This window comes from Choloepus didactylus, chromosome 13, assembly GCF_015220235.1.
Source record: "Choloepus didactylus isolate mChoDid1 chromosome 13, mChoDid1.pri, whole genome shotgun sequence".
In the NCBI taxonomy this organism is placed as follows: Eukaryota; Metazoa; Chordata; class Mammalia; order Pilosa; family Megalonychidae; genus Choloepus; species Choloepus didactylus.
The window spans coordinates 25,976,680-25,980,553 of record NC_051319.1 but is presented as its reverse complement, the minus strand read 5'-3'; the positions used below and the strand labels follow the sequence as shown (position 1 = coordinate 25,980,553).

Genomic DNA, 3,874 nt, shown 5'->3' with positions numbered 1-3,874 from the left:
ATAGCATGAAGCCCCAGTACAACCCAGAGTTTGGACAGAGAATAAAAAGTATTTGCAAAGCCCCCTTTAGGGACTGGGGGGAAATATGGAAATATTAAACTTCCTCAGCTGTAGAGTTCCTGATGTTCTCGCAAGCATTGGGACTGCCAGCTTGGTGGGCTGAGACCTTGATCTTGCCCTTATGAAGCTTGTTACTGAAAGGAGAGGTTAAACCTACTCATAACTGTTTCTAAGAGTCACTCCCCAGGAAGCTCTTTGGTCGCTCAGATGTGACCTCTTTCCCTAAGCCAACTCAGCAGGTAAACTCACTGCCCTCCCCACTATGTGGAACATGACTCCAATGGGGTATAAATTTCCCTGGCAACATGGGATGTGACTCCCTGGGATGAGACTGGACCCTGCATCGTAGGATTGAGAAAGCCTTCTTGAACAAAAGAGGGGAAGAGAAATGTAACAAAATAAAGTTTCAGTGGCTGAGAGATTTCAAACGGAGTTGAGAGGTCATTCTGGAGGTAACTCTTATGCATTATATAGATATCCCTTTTTAGTTTTTAGTTTATTAGAATAGTTAGAAGGAAATATCTGAAACTGTTGAACTGCAATGCAGTATCCTTGATTCTTGATGGCAAACATTTAACTATATAATTTACATGGTGTGACTGATTGTGAAAACCTTATAGCTCACACTCCCTTTACCCTGTGTGTAGACAAATGAGTAGAAAAATGGGGACAAAAAGTGAATGAATATTACAGGGAAGAGGGGAATGGGATAATTTGGGTGATCTTTTTACTTTTACTTTTATCATTATTTTTATTTTTTGGAGTAATGAAAATATTTAAAAATTGATTGTGGTGATGAATGCACAACTATATGATGATACTGTGAACATTTTTTTACACTGTGGATGATTGTATGGTATGTGAATATATTTCAATTTAAAAACCCACATTTATCTACACATTTACTAAGCTCAATGAACTCCAAATAAGGCAAACACAAAGAGAGCTACATGTAGACACACCATAGTCAAATCCCTTGAAACACAAAGATGAAGAATCTTGAAAGCAGCAAGAGAAAAGGGGATCCTCATTTCTCAAGGCATCCTCAATAAGGTAAATATCTGATTTCTCATAAGAAACCATGGAGGTTAGAAGGCCGTGGGAAAACACATTCAAATTGGTGAAAGGAAAAAAGATGTCAACCAAGAATTCTATGTCAAGTAAAACTATTCTTCAAAAATGGAGGACAGGTGTGTAGTTCTGTTGGGCAGTTTTGGACCTGTGGTCTGACTGGGAAGCAATGTGGTTGCACATGAATCGAGTGGCTGAGGATTTATATGCTCACTTTCTGCAGTTAATGTTCAAGTGCAGTTGATTAGCAAAGATCAACAAAACCCTTTGAAGACTATCCTATATAAAAATGATGTCATATACATCATGGAAATACTGCCTTTAGAAAAGGAAGTAACAGATCATGTTGAAGAACTATAATCTGAATAAATCTCTATTTCTGATTTCTCTACTGGTGAGAATGTTGGACCATTTGTTTTACCAGTTAGGAGAGCAAGGCCATTAACTGGACTTTACACCATGGTCCACATTCCTAATATGACCCATCTGAAAATTAATCAGCCCCTTAACATCCTTCCTCCCCTTTTGGTAAGATGTGACAGTTCAGATCCTGAAGATACCTGTTGGCCAGGAGCTGAGGTTGTGACAACAAATAACAGCATTACAGTAATTGTCCTATATGTTGTCAGTTGTAAAGCTGATAAACATTATTCTGTAAATCTCAAAGACCTAAAGAATTCACACAAGAAAAGACTAAATTTGTCTACTGTAACAACCAGGGCCTTTACCTAGTATGAGCTCTTTAAGTCCACTGTCTCGGATGATACAGTCTCCACATCACAAATGGCAATCACTTTGGATATTTCCTGGAATCTTATGGATGAAGTTCTTCAAATCCCTCCACTCTTTTCAACTGCAAATATGAATATTAAAGTGGAATCTGGAGAACCTAGAAGTACTTTGAACTATCTTCACAAATGATAGTTTAAGGACTCTAACTGAATGGCCCAAGCCTCTGGAAGCAAAATCTGCAGTTGACCTTGTGCAGGAATTTTTGAATGATTTGAATAAACTGGATGGATTTGGTGATTCTGCAAGAAAAGACACAAGAGTTAGTGAAGCATGACACTGCTGCAGTTGATTGTTCCTTTGACTGTCTTTCCATACTACATGGTGATCCTGATTTGCTGAGCAGCTGTAGTGCAAAATGTGCAGTAGTATAACTTCATATCAAGACTTGGTGAGGTGTTGAGGTGTTTCACATGATCATCCAGACTCTACAGTGTGGTGATATACAGCATGGCTCCATCGTGGGAGTGGCAGTTTACTAAGTAAGCTAATTCATCAGTCTTATCGTGCAACCATGGACCCAGTTGCATTCCAGTTCAAATGCTCTTGGAAATTGGTTTGGACAAAATACAGAAAGATTATATTAGTTTTTTCATAGGTCAGGAACTTGAATTTTTGAATCATTTGGAATACTTCATTTCTCCATCATTAGATATATAAGAACAGGGTTATATATCTAAACTCCACTATATTCTAGATATATTAGTCAGTTGTATGCTTTTCATTAAACCTCAACATGAGCTCCTCCTTTCATTAACATAATCCTATATTAAATATTATAAACAAAGTCCTCTTAATGAGTAACATAGTTTTCAGCTGTCAATCAGACCAACTGCTATAAAAAACTTCTATCAAAGTGAGAAACCATCGAAATGGAGAATGGAAATAAAGAGTGGTCAAAAGAAGGTTAAAACAGTTTAGCAACTGTTTTAACAGTTTTGCACCTGTAGACCATATGAATTTTCACAAACATGATTCTTCTGAATTAACACTAAATGGTAGCTTGGAAGAAAGGATACCCTTTTACTAATATGGTTACCTGCAGCCAGGTGCATTTCAAGTAAAGTGTGCTTATGAGGTCCTCAAAAGTCCCAGCACAGTTCAAAGAAAAAAAGAAAGAAAGAAAGAAAGAAAGAAGGAAGGAAAGAAAAAGAAAAAAAAAAGGAAAGAAGGAAAGGAGGAAGGAAGGAAGAAATGAAGGAGGTCAATGTTATTTATCATGAAGCCTGAAAACAGAAATATGTAAATCTTAGAACAGAAAAAGGAGGAAGACTCTAATGAGTCTTTATATAAAATGGAGCTACAAAAGTGGTAATACCACTTCAGCTCTGCCTCTGGAGAAGCATTAGTAGAACTGCAGTGATTAAAATGTAGACAGTGCAGAAGGTAGGAACCACAATCTCTGTAACCTTTTGCACGTGACTTAACAAAGGCTCTGAAATGGTAAAGAGAACTGCAACCACAAATGAGAATGTGATCATTTTAGGGAATACAGCTTCATCCTGAAAGCTTTAACTGTAATGGAAAAATTTGGAAAATTGCATTATCAAATTTTCTAATTATGCTCATTTGCTACAAAAGAGAACCTGGTGAATTAAAGGTTGTTAAAAAAGAAAAAAAAGGAGGAGGAGGAGAAATTAAGGTATTGCCACATGTCTTAGTTTCATGGGGCTGCCATAACAAAATAGCACAAACCAGACGGCTTAAAACTAGATATTTATTGTCTCACAGTTCTGGAGTCCAAGAGTCCAAAATTAAGATGTCAGCATTGTCCATGCTTCCTTTGATGCTTCCAGGGAATAATCTGTTCCATGCTTCTCTCCTGGCTTCTGGTGTCTCACCAGCAATCATTGGGCGTCAATCTCTGCCTCAGTTGTCATGTGGTCAACTTCTCTCTCTTTCTGTCCAAATTTGCTCTTCTTATAAGGTCACCAGTAATATTACCAGACCTGCC

The 3,874-nt window shown here is 37.6% G+C and overlaps 1 pseudogene; it reads left to right on the top strand.

The window, feature by feature from the left end:
* The first annotated feature begins 1,362 nt into the window (after window positions 1-1,362).
* LOC119508417 lies at window positions 1,363-2,984 on the top strand (annotated as a pseudogene).
* The last annotated feature ends 890 nt before the right edge of the window (window positions 2,985-3,874 follow it).